The 24,901-nt window shown below is 44.9% G+C and overlaps 11 non-coding genes across 11 annotated transcripts; all 11 read right to left on the reverse strand.

Annotated features, from left to right (window-relative positions):
* Nucleotides 1–616: 616 nt before the first annotated feature.
* trnai-aau (transfer RNA isoleucine (anticodon AAU)) lies at nucleotides 617–690 on the reverse strand. Its single transcript has one exon. It is a non-coding gene; the product is annotated as a tRNA-Ile (tRNA).
* Nucleotides 691–2,698: 2,008 nt separating this feature from the next.
* On the reverse strand, nucleotides 2,699–2,772 carry trnai-aau (transfer RNA isoleucine (anticodon AAU)). The gene has a single exon. It is a non-coding gene; the product is annotated as a tRNA-Ile (tRNA).
* Nucleotides 2,773–4,780: 2,008 nt separating this feature from the next.
* Nucleotides 4,781–4,854, reverse strand: trnai-aau (transfer RNA isoleucine (anticodon AAU)). The gene has a single exon. It is a non-coding gene; the product is annotated as a tRNA-Ile (tRNA).
* Nucleotides 4,855–6,856: 2,002 nt separating this feature from the next.
* Nucleotides 6,857–6,930, reverse strand: trnai-aau (transfer RNA isoleucine (anticodon AAU)). Its single transcript has one exon. It is a non-coding gene; the product is annotated as a tRNA-Ile (tRNA).
* A 2,009-nt stretch (nucleotides 6,931–8,939) lies between these two features.
* Nucleotides 8,940–9,013, reverse strand: trnai-aau (transfer RNA isoleucine (anticodon AAU)). The gene has a single exon. It is a non-coding gene; the product is annotated as a tRNA-Ile (tRNA).
* Nucleotides 9,014–11,021: 2,008 nt separating this feature from the next.
* Nucleotides 11,022–11,095, reverse strand: trnai-aau (transfer RNA isoleucine (anticodon AAU)). The gene has a single exon. It is a non-coding gene; the product is annotated as a tRNA-Ile (tRNA).
* Nucleotides 11,096–13,103: 2,008 nt separating this feature from the next.
* Nucleotides 13,104–13,177, reverse strand: trnai-aau (transfer RNA isoleucine (anticodon AAU)). Its single transcript has one exon. It is a non-coding gene; the product is annotated as a tRNA-Ile (tRNA).
* A 2,002-nt stretch (nucleotides 13,178–15,179) lies between these two features.
* trnai-aau (transfer RNA isoleucine (anticodon AAU)) lies at nucleotides 15,180–15,253 on the reverse strand. The gene has a single exon. It is a non-coding gene; the product is annotated as a tRNA-Ile (tRNA).
* A 2,003-nt stretch (nucleotides 15,254–17,256) lies between these two features.
* trnai-aau (transfer RNA isoleucine (anticodon AAU)) lies at nucleotides 17,257–17,330 on the reverse strand. The gene has a single exon. It is a non-coding gene; the product is annotated as a tRNA-Ile (tRNA).
* A 4,085-nt stretch (nucleotides 17,331–21,415) lies between these two features.
* Nucleotides 21,416–21,489, reverse strand: trnai-aau (transfer RNA isoleucine (anticodon AAU)). Its single transcript has one exon. It is a non-coding gene; the product is annotated as a tRNA-Ile (tRNA).
* Nucleotides 21,490–23,497: 2,008 nt separating this feature from the next.
* Nucleotides 23,498–23,571, reverse strand: trnai-aau (transfer RNA isoleucine (anticodon AAU)). The gene has a single exon. It is a non-coding gene; the product is annotated as a tRNA-Ile (tRNA).
* Between the last annotated feature and the right edge of the window lie 1,330 nt (nucleotides 23,572–24,901).

The raw sequence follows: 24,901 nt of genomic DNA on the forward strand, positions 1-24,901 counted from the left end.
TAATCTCCCTTTAATCTCTCCATGCACTGTCATTATCACCTTTGCATCTGGAGCCTTGACTCACCTTCTCTCAGCGTGGTATAAATAGCTCCATAATACTCCCCCTTTGTTTTTATCTTTATCTTTAATCAGTTAGACTCGAAACGTCAGCTCTTTTCTCTCCTTGCAGATGGTGCCAGACCTGCTGAGATTATCCAGCATTTTCTCTTTTGGTTTCAGCTTCCAGCATCCGCAGTAATTTGCTTTTATGAATGGCTCTATGATATTGCTGGTGATATGATAACTCCCAGTGTCGATGCATGAGAGGTGAGCAAGCGAACGAATTGCGTCTGGAAGTCGTGTGACGAGTATTAACAGAGATCCAGGAAAATAACACGAACGAATCTTTGATTAAATTGAAGCCTGAACTCCGGTTCTCCTCCGAGACTGTGCCAGGTCTGTCGAATACTGCACATATTTCATGTTTTGCATTTGTTGGTGAAAACAACTGAGACTGGCTGTTTTGCTGCAGCCATCACAGGTACTAACCCTGTCAAATGCTTTATTGCGCTGATGGCGCTTCCTGCTTTGTGGAGTACGTCGTTTGGAAACACAGCAACGACACAAGCGCTGCATGTGGTCAGTGTGGGGATCGAACCCACGACCTTGGCGTTATTAGCACCACGCTCTAACCAGCTGAGCTAACCGACCAACGCCGGCGGGCCACCGAACGCAAATGGCTATATTGCCGGTGCTCACATCCATGGCTGCTCTGCATTTTCTGCTTCTACGATAGTCTGAAGTATTTCCTTTCGTTGCAAAGCTTTTCAACAAAAAAAACATTTACTTTTCCGAACGCGCATACTCGAGTTAACCATTTGCTCTGATATCTAAAATTAAACACAATGTCTGGACGCATGCAATTTCAATCGCAACGCCACCAGCTCAGCTGCAGCTTCTCACGTTGACAAATTTCGTCTGGAGAACCGTACCTTCAACGATCGCTCACTGTTCTTCTGGATACTCACAGACCTTTGGAGTCAGGGTTATGTGCTGCTGATTAACTGCTACGAACCTTTCGCCAAATGCATTGGAATTGTAATCTACCAGTGGGGTTCTTTCTGCTCCCGAACGACGCAGTTGCTTTGGTGTCAGTAACAGCTCAGAAGTCAATTGCACGTTTTGCTCAATGACTCATGTTGCTTATGCAATCTTCGTTTGACCGCATATTTAGCAAGTTATCAGGCCTTCCTGCAGAGTTTGTCCGCGACAGGTCAGCTGCTAAAATGATTGCTTCAGACAGCATGCCCCTACACCCTACATTTGAAAATGGAAAAGGTGCAAACGTTTACAGGCTGAACACTCGCTCACTATTTCGCCTGGCGCGTCAGAGGCTGGGAGCTGATCTTACGGAGGTTTTTCAATCATGATGGGAATGAATCGGGTAAATAGACAAGTTCCTTTCGCTCAGGTGGGGCAGTTCAGAACCAGAGGGTATAAATCTGGTGTGGGAGGGTGAGAATTCGAAAGGCAGTGAGGGGCAACGGTTGTACGCAGAGGGTGGTGCGTTTCTGGAATAAGTTACCAGACGAGCTGGTGATGGATGGTATAATTCCAATACTGTTAAGGAATCTGGACGTCTACTTGAATAGGAAGGGTTGAGAGAGAAATGGGTCAAGTGCATGCAATCGCGGCTGGATCAGTTGAGGATATCTGTTCGGAATGGACGAGTGCGACCGAAGACTGTGTTTTCAGTGCTGTCCATATCTAATGGCTCTATGATAGTGCAGGTGAAATGATAAAAAAGATAAATAAAAAAAAGAAGTAAAATTGTCTGAAGTTGTTGAATTCAAACAACTTCAGGTAATTTTATTTCAATTATTTTATTTATCTTTTTTAGTTGTGTTTTTTTTTCACTGTTCTGTACCTCTTATTTCTTGACTGTCTCTCTTTCTCTCGCTCCCCACTCTCTCAATACCTTTTTCCTCTCCTCTTCCCGCTTTGCTACCCTTCTCCCCTGTTTTCCATTTTGTCTCGGCTTGACCCATCCCTCACATATTTTGTCACATAGCGCTGGCTTCAGCCTGCGTCATTCACGCCTCTTAATCTCCCTTTAATCTCTCCATGCACTGTCATTATCACCTTTGCATCTGGAGCCTTGACTCACCTTCTCTCAGCGTGGTATAAATAGCTCCATAATACTCCCCCTTTGTTTTTATCTTTATCTTTAATCAGTTAGACTCGAAACGTCAGCTCTTTTCTCTCCTTGCAGATGGTGCCAGACCTGCTGAGATTATCCAGCATTTTCTCTTTTGGTTTCAGCTTCCAGCATCCGCAGTAATTTGCTTTTATGAATGGCTCTATGATATTGCTGGTGATATGATAACTCCCAGTGTCGATGCATGAGAGGTGAGCAAGCGAACGAATTGCGTCTGGAAGTCGTGTGACGAGTATTAACAGAGATCCAGGAAAATAACACGAACGAATCTTTGATTAAATTGAAGCCTGAACTCCGGTTCTCCTCCGAGACTGTGCCAGGTCTGTCGAATACTGCACATATTTCATGTTTTGCATTTGTTGGTGAAAACAACAGAGACTGGCTGTTTTGCTGCAGCCATCACGGGTACTAACCCTGTCAAATGCTTTACTGCGCTGATGGCGCTTCCTGCTTTGTGGAGTACGTCGTTTGGAAACACAGCAACGACACAAGCGCTGCATGTGGTCAGTGTGGGGATCGAACCCACGACCTTGGTGTTATTAGCACCACGCTCTAACCAGCTGAGCTAACCGACCAACGCCAGCGGGCCACCGAACGCAAATGGCTATATTGCCGGTGCTCACATCCATGGCTGCTCTGCATTTTCTGCTTCTACGATAGTCTGAAGTATTTCCTTTCGTTGCAAAGCTTTTCAACAAAAAAAACATTTACTTTTCCGAACGCGCATACTCGAGTTAACCATTTGCTCTGATATCTAAAATTAAACACAATGTCTGGACGCATGCAATTTCAATCGCAACGCCACCAGCTCAGCTGCAGCTTCTCACGTTGACAAATTTCGTCTGGAGAACCGTACCTTCAACGATCGCTCACTGTTCTTCTGGATACTCACAGACCTTTGGAGTCAGGGTTATGTGCTGCTGATTAACTGCTACGAACCTTACGCCAAATGCATTGGAATTGTAATCTATCAGTGGGGTTCTTTCTGCTCCCGAACGACGCAGTTGCTTTGGTGTCAGCAACAGCTCAGAAGTCAATTGCACGTTTTGCTCAATGACTCATGTTGCTTATGCAATCTTCGTTTGACCGCATATTTAGCAAGTTATCAGGCCTTCCTGCAGAGTTTGTCCGCGACAGGTCAGCTGCTAAAATGATTGCTTCAGACAGCATGCCCCTACACCCTACATTTGAAAATGGAAAAGGTGCAAACGTTTACAGGCTGAACACTCGCTCACTATTTCGCCTGGCGCGTCAGAGGCTGGGAGCTGATCTTACGGAGGTTTTTCAATCATGATGGGAATGAATCGGGTAAATAGACAAGTTCCTTTCGCTCAGGTGGGGCAGTTCAGAACCAGAGGGTATAAATCTGGTGTGGGAGGGTGAGAATTCGAAAGGCAGTGAGGGGCAACGGTTGTACGCAGAGGGTGGTGCGTTTCTGGAATAAGTTACCAGACGAGCTGGTGATGGATGGTATAATTCCAATACTGTTAAGGAATCTGGACGTCTACTTGAATAGGAAGGGTTGAGAGAGAAATGGGTCAAGTGCATGCAATCGCGGCTGGATCAGTTGAGGATATCTGTTCGGAATGGACGAGTGCGACCGAAGACTGTGTTTTCAGTGCTGTCCATATCTAATGGCTCTATGATAGTGCAGGTGAAATGATAAAATAGATAAATAAAAAAAAGAAGTAAAATTGTCTGAAGTTGTTGAATTCAAACAACTTCAGGTAATTTTATTTCAATTATTTTATTTATCTTTTTTAGTTGTGTTTTTTTTTCACTGTTCTGTACCTCTTATTTCTTGACTGTCTCTCTTTCTCTCGCTCCCCACTCTCTCAATACCTTTTTCCTCTCCTCTTCCCGCTTTGCTACCCTTCTCCCCTGTTTTCCATTTTGTCTCGGCTTGACCCATCCCTCACATATTTTGTCACATAGCGCTGGCTTCAGCCTGCGTCATTCACGCCTCTTAATCTCCCTTTAATCTCTCCATGCACTGTCATTATCACCTTTGCATCTGGAGCCTTGACTCACCTTCTCTCAGCGTGGTATAAATAGCTCCATAATACTCCCCCTTTGTTTTTATCTTTATCTTTAATCAGTTAGACTCGAAACGTCAGCTCTTTTCTCTCCTTGCAGATGGTGCCAGACCTGCTGAGATTATCCAGCATTTTCTCTTTTGGTTTCAGCTTCCAGCATCCGCAGTAATTTGCTTTTATGAATGGCTCTATGATATTGCTGGTGATATGATAACTCCCAGTGTCGATGCATGAGAGGTGAGCAAGCGAACGAATTGCGTCTGGAAGTCGTGTGACGAGTATTAACAGAGATCCAGGAAAATAACACGAACGAATCTTTGATTAAATTGAAGCCTGAACTCCGGTTCTCCTCCGAGACTGTGCCAGGTCTGTCGAATACTGCACATATTTCATGTTTTGCATTTGTTGGTGAAAACAACTGAGACTGGCTGTTTTGCTGCAGCCATCACGGGTACTAACCCTGTCAAATGCTTTATTGCGCTGATGGCGCTTCCTGCTTTGTGGAGTACGTCGTTTGGAAACACAGCAACGACACAAGCGCTGCATGTGGTCAGTGTGGGGATCGAACCCACGACCTTGGCGTTATTAGCACCACGCTCTAACCAGCTGAGCTAACCGACCAACGCCAGCGGGCCACCGAACGCAAATGGCTATATTGCCAGTGCTCACATCCATGGCTGCTCTGCATTTTCTGCTTCTACGATAGTCTGAAGTATTTCCTTTCGTTGCAAAGCTTTTCAACAAAAAAAACATTTACTTTTCCGAACGCGCATACTCGAGTTAACCATTTGCTCTGATATCTAAAATTAAACACAATGTCCGGACGCATGCAATTTCAATCGCAACGCCACCAGCTCAGCTGCAGCTTCTCACGTTGACAAATTTCGTCTGGAGAACCGTACCTTCAACGATCGCTCACTGTTCTTCTGGATACTCACAGACCTTTGGAGTCAGGGTTATGTGCTGCTGATTAACTGCTACGAACCTTACGCCAAATGCATTGGAATTGTAATCTATCAGTGGGGTTCTTTCTGCTCCCGAACGACGCAGTTGCTTTGGTGTCAGCAACAGCTCAGAAGTCAATTGCACGTTTTGCTCAATGACTCATGTTGCTTATGCAATCTTCGTTTGACCGCATATTTAGCAAGTTATCAGGCCTTCCTGCAGAGTTTGTCCGCGACAGGTCAGCTGCTAAAATGATTGCTTCAGACAGCATGCCCCTACACCCTACATTTGAAAATGGAAAAGGTGCAAACGTTTACAGGCTGAACACTCGCTCACTATTTCGCCTGGCGCGTCAGAGGCTGGGAGCTGATCTTACGGAGGTTTTTCAATCATGATGGGAATGAATCGGGTAAATAGACAAGTTCCTTTCGCTCAGGTGGGGCAGTTCAGAACCAGAGGGTATAAATCTGGTGTGGGAGGGTGAGAATTCGAAAGGCAGTGAGGGGCAACGGTTGTACGCAGAGGGTGGTGCGTTTCTGGAATAAGTTACCAGACGAGCTGGTGATGGATGGTATAATTCCAATACTGTTAAGGAATCTGGACGTCTACTTGAATAGGAAGGGTTGAGAGAGAAATGGGTCAAGTGCATGCAATCGCGGCTGGATCAGTTGAGGATATCTGTTTGGAATGGACGAGTGCGACCGAAGACTGTGTTTTCAGTGCTGTCCATATCTAATGGCTCTATGATAGTGCAGGTGAAATGATAAAAAAGATAAATAAAAAAAAGAAGTAAAATTGTCTGAAGTTGTTGAATTCAAACAACTTCAGGTAATTTTATTTCAATTATTTTATTTATCTTTTTTAGTTGTGTTTTTTTTTCACTGTTCTGTACCTCTTATTTCTTGACTGTCTCTCTTTCTCTCGCTCCCCACTCTCTCAATACCTTTTTCCTCTCCTCTTCCCGCTTTGCTACCCTTCTCCCCTGTTTTCCATTTTGTCTCGGCTTGACCCATCCCTCACATATTTTGTCACATAGCGCTGGCTTCAGCCTGGGTCATTCACGCCTCTTAATCTCCCTTTAATCTCTCCATGCACTGTCATTATCACCTTTGCATCTGGAGCCTTGACTCACCTTCTCTCAGCGTGGTATAAATAGCTCCATAATACTCCCCCTTTGTTTTTATCTTTATCTTTAATCAGTTAGACTCGAAACGTCAGCTCTTTTCTCTCCTTGCAGATGGTGCCAGACCTGCTGAGATTATCCAGCATTTTCTCTTTTGGTTTCAGCTTCCAGCATCCGCAGTAATTTGCTTTTATGAATGGCTCTATGATATTGCTGGTGATATGATAACTCCCAGTGTCGATGCATGAGAGGTGAGCAAGCGAACGAATTGCGTCTGGAAGTCGTGTGACGAGTATTAACAGAGATCCAGGAAAATAACACGAACGAATCTTTGATTAAATTGAAGCCTGAACTCCGGTTCTCCTCCGAGACTGTGCCAGGTCTGTCGAATACTGCACATATTTCATGTTTTGCATTTGTTGGTGAAAACAACTGAGACTGGCTGTTTTGCTGCAGCCATCACTAACCCTATCAAATGCTTTATTGCGCTGATGGCGCTTCCCGCTTTGTGGAGTACGCCGTTTGGAAACACAGCAACGACACAAGCGCTGCATGTGGTCAGTGTGGGGATCGAACCCACGACCTTGGCGTTATTAGCACCACGCTCTAACCAGCTGAGCTAACCGACCAACGCCGGCGGGCCACCGAACGCAAATGGCTATATTGCCGGTGCTCACATCTATGGCTGCTCTGCATTTTCTGCTTCTACGATAGTCTGAAGTATTTCCTTTCGTTGCAAAGCTTTTCAACAAAAAAAAACATTTACTTTTCCGAACGCGCATACTCGAGTTAACCATTTGCTCTGATATCTAAAATTAAACACAATGTCCGGACGCATGCAATTTCAATCGCAACGCCACCAGCTCAGCTGCAGCTTCTCACGTTGACAAATTTCGTCTGGAGAACCGTACCTTCAACGATCGCTCACTGTTCTTCTGGATACTCACAGACCTTTGGAGTCAGGGTTATGTGCTGCTGATTAACTGCTACGAACCTTACGCCAAATGCATTGGAATTGTAATCTATCAGTGGGGTTCTTTCTGCTCCCGAACGACGCAGTTGCTTTGGTGTCAGCAACAGCTCAGAAGTCAATTGCACGTTTTGCTCAATGACTCATGTTGCTTATGCAATCTTCGTTTGACCACATATTTAGCAAGTTATCGGGCCTTCCTGCAGAGTTTGTCCGCGACAGGTCAGCTGCTAAAATGATTGCTTCAGACAGCATGCCCCTACACCCTACATTTGAAAATGGAAAAGGTGCAAACGGTTACAGGCTGAACACTCGCTCACTATTTCGCCTGGCGCGTCAGAGGCTGGGAGCTGATCTTACGGAGGTTTTTCAATCATGATGGGAATGAATCGGGTAAATAGACAAGTTCCTTTCGCTCAGGTGGGGCAGTTCAGAACCAGAGGGTATAAATCTGGTGTGGGAGGGTGAGAATTCGAAAGGCAGTGAGGGGCAACGGTTGTACGCAGAGGGTGGTGCGTTTCTGGAATAAGTTACCAGACGAGCTGGTGATGGATGGTATAATTCCAATACTGTTAAGGAATCTGGACGTCTACTTGAATAGGAAGGGTTGAGAGAGAAATGGGTCAAGTGCATGCAATCGCGGCTGGATGAGTTGAGGATATCTGTTCGGAATGGACGAGTGCGACCGAAGACTGTGTTTTCAGTGCTGTCCATATCTAATGGCTCTATGATAGTGCAGGTGAAATGATGAAAAAGATAAATATAAAAAAGAAGTAAAATTGTCTGAAGTTGTTGAATTCAAACAACTTCAGGTAATTTTATTTCAATTATTTTATTTATCTTTTTTAGTTGTGTTTTTTTTTCACTGTTCTGTACCTCTTATTTCTTGACTGTCTCTCTTTCTCTCGCTCCCCACTCTGTCAATACCTTTTTCCTCTCCTCTTCCCGCTTTGCTACCCTTCTCCCCTGTTTTCCATTTTGTCTCGGCTTGACCCATCCCTCACATATTTTGTCACATAGCGCTGGCTTCAGCCTGCGTCATTCACGCCTCTTAATCTCCCTTTAATCTCTCCATGCACTGTCATTATCACCTTTGCATCTGGAGCCTTGACTCACCTTCTCTCAGCGTGGTATAAATAGCTCCATAATACTCCCCCTTTGTTTTTATCTTTATCTTTAATCAGTTAGACTCGAAACGTCAGCTCTTTTCTCTCCTTGCAGATGGTGCCAGACCTGCTGAGATTATCCAGCATTTTCTCTTTTGGTTTCAGCTTCCAGCATCCGCAGTAATTTGCTTTTATGAATGGCTCTATGATATTGCTGGTGATATGATAACTCCCAGTGTCGATGCATGAGAGGTGAGCAAGCGAACGAATTGCGTCTGGAAGTCGTGTGACGAGTATTAACAGAGATCCAGGAAAATAACACGAACGAATCTTTGATTAAATTGAAGCCTGAACTCCGGTTCTCCTCCGAGACTGTGCCAGGTCTGTCGAATACTGCACATATTTCATGTTTTGCATTTGTTGGTGAAAACAACTGAGACTGGCTGTTTTGCTGCAGCCATCACGGGTACTAACCCTGTCAAATGCTTTCTTGCGCTGATGGCGCTTCCTGCTTTGTGGAGTACGTCGTTTGGAAACACAGCAACGACACAAGCGCTGCATGTGGTCAGTGTGGGGTTCGAACCCACGACCTTGGCGTTATTAGCACCACGCTCTAACCAGCTGAGCTAACCGACCAACGCCGGCGGGCCACCGAACGCAAATGGCTATATTGCCGGTGCTCACATCCATGGCTGCTCTGCATTTTCTGCTTCTACGATAGTCTGAAGTATTTCCTTTCGTTGCAAAGCTTTTCAACAAAAAAAACATTTACTTTTCCGAACGCGCATACTCGAGTTAACCATTTGCTCTGATATCTAAAATTAAACACAATGTCCGGACGCATGCAATTTCAATCGCAACGCCACCAGCTCAGCTGCAGCTTCTCACGTTGACAAATTTCGTCTGGAGAACCGTACCTTCAACGATCGCTCACTGTTCTTCTGGATACTCACAGACCTTTGGAGTCAGGGTTATGTGCTGCTGATTAACTGCTACGAACCTTACGCCAAATGCATTGGAATTGTAATCTATCAGTGGGGTTCTTTCTGCTCCCGAACGACGCAGTTGCTTTGGTGTCAGCAACAGCTCAGAAGTCAATTGCACGTTTTGCTCAATGACTCATGTTGCTTATGCAATCTTCGTTTGACCGCATATTTAGCAAGTTATCAGGCCTTCCTGCAGAGTTTGTCCGCGACAGGTCAGCTGCTAAAATGATTGCTTCAGACAGCATGCCCCTACACCCTACATTTGAAAATGGAAAAGGTGCAAACGTTTACAGGCTGAACACTCGCTCACTATTTCGCCTGGCGCGTCAGAGGCTGGGAGCTGATCTTACGGAGGTTTTTCAATCATGATGGGAATGAATCGGGTAAATAGACAAGTTCCTTTCGCTCAGGTGGGGCAGTTCAGAACCAGAGGGTATAAATCTGGTGTGGGAGGGTGAGAATTCGAAAGGCAGTGAGGGGCAACGGTTGTACGCAGAGGGTGGTGCGTTTCTGGAATAAGTTACCAGACGAGCTGGTGATGGATGGTATAATTCCAATACTGTTAAGGAATCTGGACGTCTACTTGAATAGGAAGGGTTGAGAGAGAAATGGGTCAAGTGCATGCAATCGCGGCTGGATGAGTTGAGGATATCTGTTCGGAATGGACGAGTGCGACCGAAGACTGTGTTTTCAGTGCTGTCCATATCTAATGGCTCTATGATAGTGCAGGTGAAATGATGAAAAAGATAAATATAAAAAAGAAGTAAAATTGTCTGAAGTTGTTGAATTCAAACAACTTTAGGTAATTTTATTTCAATTATTTTATTTATCTTTTTTAGTTGTGTTTTTTTTTCACTGTTCTGTACCTCTTATTTCTTGACTGTCTCTCTTTCTCTCGCTCCCCACTCTGTCAATACCTTTTTCCTCTCCTCTTCCCGCTTTGCTACCCTTCTCCCCTGTTTTCCATTTTGTCTCGGCTTGACCCATCCCTCACATATTTTGTCACATAGCGCTGGCTTCAGCCTGCGTCATTCACGCCTCTTAATCTCCCTTTAATCTCTCCATGCACTGTCATTATCACCTTTGCATCTGGAGCCTTGACTCACCTTCTCTCAGCGTGGTATAAATAGCTCCATAATACTCCCCCTTTGTTTTTATCTTTATCTTTAATCAGTTAGACTCGAAACGTCAGCTCTTTTCTCTCCTTGCAGATGGTGCCAGACCTGCTGAGATTATCCAGCATTTTCTCTTTTGGTTTCAGCTTCCAGCATCCGCAGTAATTTGCTTTTATGAATGGCTCTATGATATTGCTGGTGATATGATAACTCCCAGTGTCGATGCATGAGAGGTGAGCAAGCGAACGAATTGCGTCTGGAAGTCGTGTGACGAGTATTAACAGAGATCCAGGAAAATAACACGAACGAATCTTTGATTAAATTGAAGCCTGAACTCCGGTTCTCCTCCGAGACTGTGCCAGGTCTGTCGAATACTGCACATATTTCATGTTTTGCATTTGTTGGTGAAAACAACTGAGACTGGCTGTTTTGCTGCAGCCATCACGGGTACTAACCCTGTCAAATGCTTTATTGCGCTGATGGCGCTTCCTGCTTTGTGGAGTACGTCGTTTGGAAACACAGCAACGACACAAGCGCTGCATGTGGTCAGTGTGGGGATCGAACCCACGACCTTGGCGTTATTAGCACCACGCTCTAACCAGCTGAGCTAACCGACCAACGCCGGCGGGCCACCGAACGCAAATGGCTATATTGCCGGTGCTCACATCCATGGCTGCTCTGCATTTTCTGCTTCTACGATAGTCTGAAGTATTTCCTTTCGTTGCAAAGCTTTTCAACAAAAAAAACATTTACTTTTCCGAACGCGCATACTCGAGTTAACCATTTGCTCTGATATCTAAAATTAAACACAATGTCTGGACGCATGCAATTTCAATCGCAACGCCACCAGCTCAGCTGCAGCTTCTCACGTTGACAAATTTCGTCTGGAGAACCGTACCTTCAACGATCGCTCACTGTTCTTCTGGATACTCACAGACCTTTGGAGTCAGGGTTATGTGCTGCTGATTAACTGCTACGAACCTTACGCCAAATGCATTGGAATTGTAATCTACCAGTGGGGTTCTTTCTGCTCCCGAACGACGCAGTTGCTTTGGTGTCAGCAACAGCTCAGAAGTCAATTGCACGTTTTGCTCAATGACTCATGTTGCTTATGCAATCTTCGTTTGACCGCATATTTAGCAAGTTATCAGGCCTTCCTGCAGAGTTTGTCCGCGACAGGTCAGCTGCTAAAATGATTGCTTCAGACAGCATGCCCCTACACCCTACATTTGAAAATGGAAAAGGTGCAAACGTTTACAGGCTGAACACTCGCTCACTATTTCGCCTGGCGCGTCAGAGGCTGGGAGCTGATCTTACGGAGGTTTTTCAATCATGATGGGAATGAATCGGGTAAATAGACAAGTTCCTTTCGCTCAGGTGGGGCAGTTCAGAACCAGAGGGTATAAATCTGGTGTGGGAGGGTGAGAATTCGAAAGGCAGTGAGGGGCAACGGTTGTACGCAGAGGGTGGTGCGTTTCTGGAATAAGTTACCAGACGAGCTGGTGATGGATGGTATAATTCCAATACTGTTAAGGAATCTGGACGTCTACTTGAATAGGAAGGGTTGAGAGAGAAATGGGTCAAGTGCATGCAATCGCGGCTGGATCAGTTGAGGATATCTGTTCGGAATGGACGAGTGCGACCGAAGACTGTGTTTTCAGTGCTGTCCATATCTAATGGCTCTATGATAGTGCAGGTGAAATGATAAAAAAGATAAATAAAAAAAAGAAGTAAAATTGTCTGAAGTTGTTGAATTCAAACAACTTCAGGTAATTTTATTTCAATTATTTTATTTATCTTTTTTAGTTGTGTTTTTTTTTCACTGTTCTGTACCTCTTATTTCTTGACTGTCTCTCTTTCTCTCGCTCCCCACTCTGTCAATACCTTTTTCCTCTCCTCTTCCCGCTTTGCTACCCTTCTCCCCTGTTTTCCATTTTGTCTCGGCTTGACCCATCCCTCACATATTTTGTCACATAGCGCTGGCTTCAGCCTGCGTCATTCACGCCTCTTAATCTCCCTTTAATCTCTCCATGCACTGTCATTATCACCTTTGCATCTGGAGCCTTGACTCACCTTCTCTCAGCGTGGTATAAATAGCTCCATAATACTCCCCCTTTGTTTTTATCTTTATCTTTAATCAGTTAGACTCGAAACGTCAGCTCTTTTCTCTCCTTGCAGATGGTGCCAGACCTGCTGAGATTATCCAGCATTTTCTCTTTTGGTTTCAGCTTCCAGCATCCGCAGTAATTTGCTTTTATGAATGGCTCTATGATATTGCTGGTGATATGATAACTCCCAGTGTCGATGCATGAGAGGTGAGCAAGCGAACGAATTGCGTCTGGAAGTCGTGTGACGAGTATTAACAGAGATCCAGGAAAATAACACGAACGAATCTTTGATTAAATTGAAGCCTGAACTCCGGTTCTCCTCCGAGACTGTGCCAGGTCTGTCGAATACTGCACATATTTCATGTTTTGCATTTGTTGGTGAAAACAACTGAGACTGGCTGTTTTGCTGCAGCCATCACGGGTACTAACCCTGTCAAATGCTTTATTGCGCTGATGGCGCTTCCTGCTTTGTGGAGTACGTCGTTTGGAAACACAGCAACGACACAAGCGCTGCATGTGGTCAGTGTGGGGATCGAACCCACGACCTTGGTGTTATTAGCACCACGCTCTAACCAGCTGAGCTAACCGACCAACGCCAGCGGGCCACCGAACGCAAATGGCTATATTGCCGGTGCTCACATCCATGGCTGCTCTGCATTTTCTGCTTCTACGATAGTCTGAAGTATTTCCTTTCGTTGCAAAGCTTTTCAACAAAAAAAACATTTACTTTTCCGAACGCGCATACTCGAGTTAACCATTTGCTCTGATATCTAAAATTAAACACAATGTCTGGACGCATGCAATTTCAATCGCAACGCCACCAGCTCAGCTGCAGCTTCTCACGTTGACAAATTTCGTCTGGAGAACCGTACCTTCAACGATCGCTCACTGTTCTTCTGGATACTCACAGACCTTTGGAGTCAGGGTTATGTGCTGCTGATTAACTGCTACGAACCTTACGCCAAATGCATTGGAATTGTAATCTATCAGTGGGGTTCTTTCTGCTCCCGAACGACGCAGTTGCTTTGGTGTCAGCAACAGCTCAGAAGTCAATTGCACGTTTTGCTCAATGACTCATGTTGCTTATGCAATCTTCGTTTGACCGCATATTTAGCAAGTTATCAGGCCTTCCTGCAGAGTTTGTCCGCGACAGGTCAGCTGCTAAAATGATTGCTTCAGACAGCATGCCCCTACACCCTACATTTGAAAATGGAAAAGGTGCAAACGTTTACAGGCTGAACACTCGCTCACTATTTCGCCTGGCGCGTCAGAGGCTGGGAGCTGATCTTACGGAGGTTTTTCAATCATGATGGGAATGAATCGGGTAAATAGACAAGTTCCTTTCGCTCAGGTGGGGCAGTTCAGAACCAGAGGGTATAAATCTGGTGTGGGAGGGTGAGAATTCGAAAGGCAGTGAGGGGCAACGGTTGTACGCAGAGGGTGGTGCGTTTCTGGAATAAGTTACCAGACGAGCTGGTGATGGATGGTATAATTCCAATACTGTTAAGGAATCTGGACGTCTACTTGAATAGGAAGGGTTGAGAGAGAAATGGGTCAAGTGCATGCAATCGCGGCTGGATCAGTTGAGGATATCTGTTCGGAATGGACGAGTGCGACCGAAGACTGTGTTTTCAGTGCTGTCCATATCTAATGGCTCTATGATAGTGCAGGTGAAATGATAAAAAAGATAAATAAAAAAAAGAAGTAAAATTGTCTGAAGTTGTTGAATTCAAACAACTTCAGGTAATTTTATTTCAATTATTTTATTTATCTTTTTTAGTTGTGTTTTTTTTTCACTGTTCTGTACCTCTTATTTCTTGACTGTCTCTCTTTCTCTCGCTCCCCACTCTGTCAATACATTTTTCCTCTCCTCTTCCCGCTTTGCTACCCTTCTCCCCTGTTTTCCATTTTGTCTCGGCTTGACCCATCCCTCACATATTTTGTCACATAGCGCTGGCTTCAGCCTGCGTCATTCACGCCTCTTAATCTCCCTTTAATCTCTCCATGCACTGTCATTATCACCTTTGCATCTGGAGCCTTGACTCACCTTCTCTCAGCGTGGTATAAATAGCTCCATAATACTCCCCCTTTGTTTTTATCTTTATCTTTAATCAGTTAGACTCGAAACGTCAGCTCTTTTCTCTCCTTGCAGATGGTGCCAGACCTGCTGAGATTATCCAGCATTTTCTCTTTTGGTTTCAGCTTCCAGCATCCGCAGTAATTTGCTTTTATGAATGGCTCTATGATATTGCTGGTGATATGATAACTCCCAGTGTCGATGCATGAGAGGTGAGCAAGCGAACGAATTGCGTCTGGAAGTCGTGTGACGAGTATTAACAGAGATCCAGGAAAATAACACGAACGAATCTTTGATTAAATTGAAGCCTGAACTACGGTTCTCCTCCGAGACTGTGCCAGGTCTGTCGAATACTGCACATATTTCATGTTTTGCATTTGTTGGTGAAAACAACTGAGACTGGCTGTTTTGCTGCAGCCATCACTAACCCTATCAAATGCTTTATTGCGCTGATGGCGCTTCCCGCTTTGTGGAGTACGCCGTTTGGAAACACAGCAACGACACAAGCGCGGCATGTGGTCAGTGTGGGGATCGAACCCACGACCTTGGCGTTATTAGCACCACGCTCTAACCAGCTGAGCTAACCGACCAACGCCGGCGGGCCACCGAACGCAAATGGCTATATTGCCGGTGCTCACATCTATGGCTGCTCTGCATTTTCTGCTTCTACGATAGTCTGAAGTATTTCCTTTCGTTGCAAAGCTTTTCAACAAAAAAAAACATTTACTTTTCCGAACGCGCATACTCGAGTTAACCATTTGCTCTGATATCTAAAATTAAACACAATGTCCGGACGCATGCAATTTCAATCGCAACGCCACCAGCTCAGCTGCAGCTTCTCACGTTGACAAATTTCGTCTGGAGAACCGTACCTTCAACGATCGCTCACTGTTCTTCTGGATACTCACAGACCTTTGGAGTCAGGGTTATGTGCTGCTGATTAAGTGCTACGAACCTTACGCCAAATGCATTGGAATTGTAATCTATCAGTGGGGTTCTTTCTGCTCCCGAACGAGGCAGTTGCTTTGGTGTCAGCAACAGCTCAGAAGTCAATTGCACGTTTTGCTCAATGACTCATGTTGCTTATGCAATCTTCGTTTGACCACATATTTAGCAAGTTATCAGGCCTTCCTGCAGAGTTTGTCCGCGACAGGTCAGCTGCTAAAATGATTGCTTCAGACAGCATGCCCCTACACCCTACATTTGAAAATGGAAAAGGTGCAAACGTTTACAGGCTGAACACTCGCTCACTATTTCGCCTGGCGCGTCAGAGGCTGGGAGCTGATCTTACGGAGGTTTTTCAATCATGATGGGAATGAATCGGGTAAATAGACAAGTTCCTTTCGCTCAGGTGGGGCAGTTCAGAACCAGAGGGTATAAATCTGGTGTGGGAGGGTGAGAATTCGAAAGGCAGTGAGGGGCAACGGTTGTACGCAGAGGGTGGTGCGTTTCTGGAATAAGTTACCAGACGAGCTGGTGATGGATGGTATAATTCCAATACTGTTAAGGAATCTGGACGTCTACTTGAATAGGAAGGGTTGAGAGAGAAATGGGTCAAGTGCATGCAATCGCGGCTGGATCAGTTGAGGATATCTGTTCGGAATGGACGAGTGCGACCGAAGACTGTGTTTTCAGTGCTGTCCATATCTAATGGCTCTATGATAGTGCAGGTGAAATGATAAAAAAGATAAATATAAAAAAGAAGTAAAATTGTCTGAAGTTGTTGAATTCAAACAACTTCAGGTAATTTTATTTCAATTATTTTATTTATCTTTTTTAGTTGTGTTTTTTTTTCACTGTTCTGTACCTCTTATTTCTTGACTGTCTCTCTTTCTCTCGCTCCCCACTCTGTCAATAGCTTTTTCCTCTCCTCTTCCCGCTTTGCTACCCTTCTCCCCTGTTTTCCATTTTGTCTCGGCTTGACCCATCCCTCACATATTTTGTCACATAGCGCTGGCTTCAGCCTGCGTCATTCACGCCTCTTAATCTCCCTTTAATCTCTCCATGCACTGTCATTATCACCTTTGCATCTGGAGCCTTGACTCACCTTCTCTCAGCGTGGTATAAATAGCTCCATAATACTCCCCCTTTGTTTTTATCTTTATCTTTAATCAGTTAGACTCGAAACGTCAGCTCTTTTCTCTCCTTGCAGATGGTGCCAGACCTGCTGAGATTATCCAGCATTTTCTCTTTTGGTTTCAGCTTCCAGCATCCGCAGTAATTTGCTTTTATGAATGGCTCTATGATATTGCTGGTGATATGATAACTCCCAGTGTCGATGCATGAGAGGTGAGCAAGCGAACGAATTGCGTCTGGAAGTCGTGTGACGAGTATTAACAGAGATCCAGGAAAATAACACGAACGAATCTTTGATTAAATTGAAGCCTGAACTCCGGTTCTCCTCCGAGGCTGTGCCAGGTCTGTCGAATACTGCACATATTTCATGTTTTGCATTTGTTGGTGAAAACAACTGAGACTGGCTGTTTTGCTGCAGCCATCACGAACCCTATCAAATGCTTTATTGCGCTGATGGCGCTTCCCGCTTTGTGGAGTACGCCGTTTGGAAACACAGCAACGACACAAGCGCTGCATGTGGCCAGTGTGGGGATCGAACCCACGACCTTGGCGTTATTAGCATCACGCTCTAACCAGCTGAGCTAACCGACCAACGCCGGCGGGCCACCGAACGCAAATGGCTATATTGCCGGTGCTCACATCTATGGCTGCTCTGCATTTTCTGCTTCTACGATAGTCTGAAGTATTTCCTTTCGTTGCAAAGCTTTTCAACAAAAAAAAACATTTACTTTTCCGAACGCGCATACTCGAGTTAACCATTTGCTCTGATATCTAAAATTAAACACAATGTCCGGACGCATGCAATTTCAATCGCAACGCCACCAGCTCAGCTGCAGCTTCTCACGTTGACAAATTTCGTCTGGAGAACCGTACCTTCAACGATCGCTCACTGTTCTTCTGGATACTCACAGACCTTTGGAGTCAGGGTTATGTGCTGCTGATTAACTGCTACGAACCTTACGCCAAATGCATTGGAATTGTAATCTATCAGTGGGGTTCTTTCTGCTCCCGAACGACGCAGTTGCTTTGGTGTCAGCAACAGCTCAGAAGTCAATTGCACGTTTTGCTCAATGACTCATGTTGCTTATGCAATCTTCGTTTGACCACATATTTAGCAAGTTATCAGGCCTTCCTGCAGAGTTTGTCCGCGACAGGTCAGCTGCTAAAATGATTGCTTCAGACAGCATGCCCCTACACCCTACATTTGAAAATGGAAAAGGTGCAAACGTTTACAGGCTGAACACTCGCTCACTATTTCGCCTGGCGCGTCAGAGGCTGGGAGCTGATCTTACGGAGGTTTTTCAATCATGATGGGAATGAATCGGGTAAATAGACAAGTTCCTTTCGCTCAGGTGGGGCAGTTCAGAACCAGAGGGTATAAATCTGGTGTGGGAGGGTGAGAATTCGAAAGGCAGTGAGGGGCAACGGTTGTACGCAGAGGGTGGTGCGTTTCTGGAATAAGTTACCAGACGAGCTGGTGATGGATGGTATAATTCCAATACTGTTAAGGAATCTGGACGTCTACTTGAATAGGAAGGGTTGAGAGAGAAATGGGTCAAGTGCATGCAATCGCGGCTGGATCAGTTGAGGATATCTGTTCGGAATGGACGAGTGCGACCGAAGACTGTGTTTTCAGTGCTGTCCATATCTAATGGCTCTATGATAGTGCAGGTGAAATGATAAAAAAGATAAATATAAAAAAGAAGTAAAATTGTCTGAAGTTGTTGAATTCAAACAACTTCAGGTAATTTTATTTCAATTATTTTATTTATCTTTTTTAGTTGTGTTTTTTTTTCACTGTTCTGTACCTCTTATTTCTTGACTGTCTCTCTTTCTCTCGCTCCCCACTCTGTCAATACCTTTTTCCTCTCCTCTTCCCGCTTTGCTACCCTTCTCCCCTGTTTTCCATTTTGTCTCGGCTTGACCCATCCCTCACATATTTTGTCACATAGCGCTGGCTTCAGCCTGCGTCATTCACGCCTCTTAATCTCCCTTTAATCTCTCCATGCACTGTCATTATCACGTTTGCATCTGGAGCCTTGACTCACCTTCTCTCAGCGTGGTATAAATAGCTCCATAATACTCCCCCTTTGTTTTTATCTTTATCTTTAATCAGTTAGACTCGAAACGTCAGCTCTTTTCTCTCCTTGCAGATGGTGCCAGACCTGCTGAGATTATCCAGCATTTTCTCTTTTGGTTTCAGCTTCCAGCATCCGCAGTAATTTGCTTTTATGAATGGCTCTATGATATTGCTGGTGATATGATAACTCCCAGTGTCGATGCATGAGAGGTGAGCAAGCGAACGAATTGCGTCTGGAAGTCGTGTGACGAGTATTAACAGAGATCCAGGAAAATAACACGAACGAATCTTTGATTAAATTGAAGCCTGAACTCCGGTTCTCCTCCGAGGCTGTGCCAGGTCTGTCGAATACTGCACATATTTCATGTTTTGCATTTGTTGGTGAAAACAACTGAGACTGGCTGTTTTGCTGCAGCCATCACGAACCCTATCAAATGCTTTATTGCGCTGATGGCGCTTCCCGCTTTGTGGAGTACGCCGTTTGGAAACACAGCACGACACAAGCGCTGCATGTGGCCAATGTGGGGATCGAACCCACGACCTTGGCGTTATTAGCATCACGCTCTAACCAGCCGAGCTAACCGACCAACGCCGGCGGGCCACCGAACGCAAATGGCTATATTGCCGGTGCTCACATCTATGGCTGCTCTGCATTTTCTGCTTCTACGATAGTCTGAAGTATTTCCTTTCGTGGCAAAGCTTTTCAACAAAAAAAAACATTTACTTTTCCGAACGCGCATACTCGAGTTAACCATTTGCTCTGATATCTAAAATTAAACACAATGTCCGGACGCATGCAATTTCAATCGCAACGCCACCAGCTCAGCTGCAGCTTCTCACGTTGACAAATTTCGTCTGGAGAACCTTACCTTCAACGATCGCTCACTGTTCTTCTGGATACTCACAGACCTTTGGAGTCAGGGTTATGTGCTGCTGATTAACTGCTACGAACCTTACGCCAAATGCATTGGAATTGTAATCTATCAGTGGGGTTCTTTCTGCTCCCGAACGACGCAGTTGCTTTGGTGTCAGCAACAGCTCAGAAGTCAATTGCACGTTTTGCTCAATGACTCATGTTGCTTATGCAATCTTCGTTTGACCACATATTTAGCAAGTTATCGGGCCTTCCTGCAGAGTTTGTCCGCGACAGGTCAGCTGCTAAAATGATTGCTTCAGACAGCATGCCCCTACACCCTACATTTGAAAATGGAAAAGGTGCAAACGTTTACAGGCTGAACACTCGCTCACTATTTCGCCTGGCGCGTCAGAGGCTGGGAGCTGATCTTACGGAGGTTTTTCAATCATGATGGGAATGAATCGGGTAAATAGACAAGTTCCTTTCGCTCAGGTGGGGCAGTTCAGAACCAGAGGGTATAAATCTGGTGAGGGAGGGTGAGAATTCGAAAGGCAGTGAGGGGCAACGGTTGTACGCAGAGGGTGGTGCGTTTCTGGAATAAGTTACCAGACGAGCTGGTGATGGATGGTATAATTCCAATACTGTTAAGGAATCTGGACGTCTACTTGAATAGGAAGGGTTGAGAGAGAAATGGGTCAAGTGCATGCAATCGCGGCTGGATCAGTTGAGGATATCTGTTCGGAATGGACGAGTGCGACCGAAGACTGTGTTTTCAGTGCTGTCCATATCTAATGGCTCTATGATAGTGCAGGTGAAATGATGAAAAAGATAAATATAAAAAAGAAGTAAAATTGTCTGAAGTTGTTGAATTCAAACAACTTCAGGTAATTTTATTTCAATTATTTTATTTATCTTTTTTAGTTGTGTTTTTTTTTCACTGTTCTGTACCTCTTATTTCTTGACTGTCTCTCTTTCTCTCGCTCCCCACTCTGTCAATACCTTTTTCCTCTCCTCTTCCCGCTTTGCTACCCTTCTCCCCTGTTTTCCATTTTGTCTCGGCTTGACCCATCCCTCACATATTTTGTCACATAGCGCTGGCTTCAGCCTGCGTCATTCACGCCTCTTAATCTCCCTTTAATCTCTCCATGCACTGTCATTATCACGTTTGCATCTGGAGCCTTGACTCACCTTCTCTCAGCGTGGTATAAATAGCTCCATAATACTCCCCCTTTGTTTTTATCTTTATCTTTAATCAGTTAGACTCGAAACGTCAGCTCTTTTCTCTCCTTGCAGATGGTGCCAGACCTGCTGAGATTATCCAGCATTTTCTCTTTTGGTTTCAGCTTCCAGCATCCGCAGTAATTTGCTTTTATGAATGGCTCTATGATATTGCTGGTGATATGATAACTCCCAGTGTCGATGCATGAGAGGTGAGCAAGCGAACGAATTGCGTCTGGAAGTCGTGTGACGAGTATTAACAGAGATCCAGGAAAATAACACGAACGAATCTTTGATTAAATTGAAGCCTGAACTCCGGTTCTCCTCCGAGACTGTGCCAGGTCTGTCGAATACTGCACATATTTCATGTTTTGCATTTGTTGGTGAAAACAACTGAGACTGGCTGTTTTGCTGCAGCCATCACGGGTACTAACCCTGTCAAATGCTTTATTGCGCTGATGGCGCTTCCTGCTTTGTGGAGTGCGTCGTTTGGAAACACAGCAACGACACAAGCGCTGCATGTGGTCAGTGTGGGGATCGAACCCACGACCTTGGCGTTATTAGCACCACGCTCTAACCAGCTGAGCTAACCGACCAACGCCGGCGGGCCACCGAACGCAAATGGCTATATTGCCGGTGCTCACATCCATGGCTGCTCTGCATTTTCTGCTTCTACGATAGTCTGAAGTATTTCCTTTCGTTGCAAAGCTTTTCAACAAAAAAAACATTTACTTTTCCGAACGCGCATACTCGAGTTAACCATTTGCTCTGATATCTAAAATTAAACACAATGTCTGGACGCATGCAATTTCAATCGCAACGCCTCCAGCTCAGCTGCAGCTTATCACGTTGACAAATTTCGTCTGGAGAACCGTACCTTCAACGATCGCTCACTGTTCTTCTGGATACTCACAGACCTTTGGAGTCAGGGTTATGTGCTGCTGATTAACTGCTACGAACCTTACGCCAAATGCATTGGAATTGTAATCTATCAGTGGGGTTCTTTCTGCTCCCGAACGACGCAGTTGCTTTGGTGTCAGCAACAGCTCAGAAGTCAATTGCACGTTTTGCTCAATGACTCATGTTGCTTATGCAATCTTCGTTTGACCGCATATTTAGCAAGTTATCAGGCCTTCCTGCAGAGTTTGTCCGCGACAGGTCAGCTGCTAAAATGATTGCTTCAGACAGCATGCCCCTACACCCTACATTTGAAAATGGAAAAGGTGCAAACGTTTACAGGCTGAACACTCGCTCACTATTTCGCCTGGCGCGTCAGAGGCTGGGAGCTGATCTTACGGAGGTTTTTCAATCATGATGGGAATGAATCGGGTAAATAGACAAGTTCCTTTCGCTCAGGTGGGGCAGTTCAGAACCAGAGGGTATAAATCTGGTGTGGGAGGGTGAGAATTCGAAAGGCAGTGAGGGGCAACGGTTGTACGCAGAGGGTGGTGCGTTTCTGGAATAAGTTACCAGACGAGCTGGTGATGGATGGTATAATTCCAATACTGTTAAGGAATCTGGACGTCTACTTGAATAGGAAGGGTTGAGAGAGAAATGGGTCAAGTGCATGCAATCGCGGCTGGATCAGTTGAGGATATCTGTTCGGAATGGACGAGTGCGACCGAAGACTGTGTTTTCAGTGCTGTCCATATCTAATGGCTCTATGATAGTGCAGGTGAAATGATAAAAAAGATAAATATAAAAAAGAAGTAAAATTGTCTGAAGTTGTTGAATTCAAACAACTTCAGGTAATTTTATTTCAATTATTTTATTTATCTTTTTTAGTTGTGTTTTTTTTTCACTGTTCTGTACCTCTTATTTCTTGACTGTCTCTCTTTCTCTCGCTCCCCACTCTGTCAATACCTTTTTCCTCTCCTCTTCCCGCTTTGCTACCCTTCTCCCCTGTTTTCCATTTTGTCTCGGCTTGACCCATCCCTCACATATTTTGTCACATAGCGCTGGCTTCAGCCTGCGTCATTCACGCCTCTTAATCTCCCTTTAATCTCTCCATGCACTGTCATTATCACCTTTGCATCTGGAGCCTTGACTCACCTTCTCTCAGCGTGGTATAAATAGCTCCATAATACTCCCCCTTTGTTTTTATCTTTATCTTTAATCAGTTAGACTCGAAACGTCAGCTCTTTTCTCTCCTTGCAGATGGTGCCAGACCTGCTGAGATTATCCAGCATTTTCTCTTTTGGTTTCAGCTTCCAGCATCCGCAGTAATTTGCTTTTATGAATGGCTCTATGATATTGCTGGTGATATGATAACTCCCAGTGTCGATGCATGAGAGGTGAGCAAGCGAACGAATTGCGTCTGGAAGTCGTGTGACGAGTATTAACAGAGATCCAGGAAAATAACACGAACGAATCTTTGATTAAATTGAAGCCTGAACTCCGGTTCTCCTCCGAGACTGTGCCAGGTCTGTCGAATACTGCACATATTTCATGTTTTGCATTTGTTGGTGAAAACAACTGAGACTGGTTGTTTTGCTGCAGCCATCACGGGTACTAACCCTGTCAAATGCTTTATTGCGCTGATGGCGCTTCCTGCTTTGTGGAGTACGTCGTTTGGAAACACAGCAACGACACAAGCGCTGCATGTGGTCAGTGTGGGGATCGAACCCACGACCTTGGCGTTATTAGCACCACGCTCTAACCAGCTGAGCTAACCGACCAACGCCGGCGGGCCACCGAACGCAAATGGCTATATTGCCGGTGCTCACATCCATGGCTGCTCTGCATTTTCTGCTTCTACGATAGTCTGAAGTATTTCCTTTCGTTGCAAAGCTTTTCAACAAAAAAAAATTTACATTTCCGAACGCGCATACTCGAGTTAACCATTTGCTCTGATATCTAAAATTAAACACAATGTCTGGACGCATGCAATTTCAATCGCAACGCCACCAGCTCAGCTGCAGCTTCTCACGTTGACAAATTTCGTCTGGAGAACCGTACCTTCAACGATCGCTCACTGTTCTTCTGGATACTCACAGACCTTTGGAGTCAGGGTTATGTGCTGCTGATTAACTGCTACGAACCTTACGCCAAATGCATTGGAATTGTAATCTATCAGTGGGGTTCTTTCTGCTCCCGAACGACGCAGTTGCTTTGGTGTCAGCAACAGCTCAGAAGTCAATTGCACGTTTTGCTCAATGACTCATGTTGCTTATGCAATCTTCGTTTGACCGCATATTTAGCAAGTTATCAGGCCTTCCTGCAGAGTTTGTCCGCGACAGGTCAGCTGCTAAAATGATTGCTTCAGACAGCATGCCCCTACACCCTACATTTGAAAATGGAAAAGGTGCAAACGTTTACAGGCTGAACACTCGCTCACTATTTCGCCTGGCGCGTCAGAGGCTGGGAGCTGATCTTACGGAGGTTTTTCAATCATGATGGGAATGAATCGGGTAAATAGACAAGTTCCTTTCGCTCAGGTGGGGCAGTTCAGAACCAGAGGGTATAAATCTGGTGTGGGAGGGTGAGAATTCGAAAGGCAGTGAGGGGCAACGGTTGTACGCAGAGGGTGGTGCGTTTCTGGAATAAGTTACCAGACGAGCTGGTGATGGATGGTATAATTCCAATACTGTTAAGGAATCTGGACGTCTACTTGAATAGGAAGGGTTGAGAGAGAAATGGGTCAAGTGCATGCAATCGCGGCTGGATCAGTTGAGGATATCTGTTCGGAATGGACGAGTGCGACCGAAGACTGTGTTTTCAGTGCTGTCCATATCTAATGGCTCTATGATAGTGCAGGTGAAATGATAAAAAAGATAAATATAAAAAAGAAGTAAAATTGTCTGAAGTTGTTGAATTCAAACAACTTCAGGTAATTTTATTTCAATTATTTTATTTATCTTTTTTAGTTGTGTTTTTTTTTTCACTGTTCTGTACCTCTTATTTCTTGACTGTCTCTCTTTCTCTCGCTCCCCACTCTGTCAATACCTTTTTCCTCTCCTCTTCCCGCTTTGCTACCCTTCTCCCCTGTTTTCCATTTTGTCTCGGCTT

This window comes from Chiloscyllium punctatum, chromosome 24 (genome assembly GCF_047496795.1).
Source record: "Chiloscyllium punctatum isolate Juve2018m chromosome 24, sChiPun1.3, whole genome shotgun sequence".
NCBI lineage: Eukaryota > Metazoa > Chordata > Chondrichthyes > Orectolobiformes > Hemiscylliidae > Chiloscyllium > Chiloscyllium punctatum.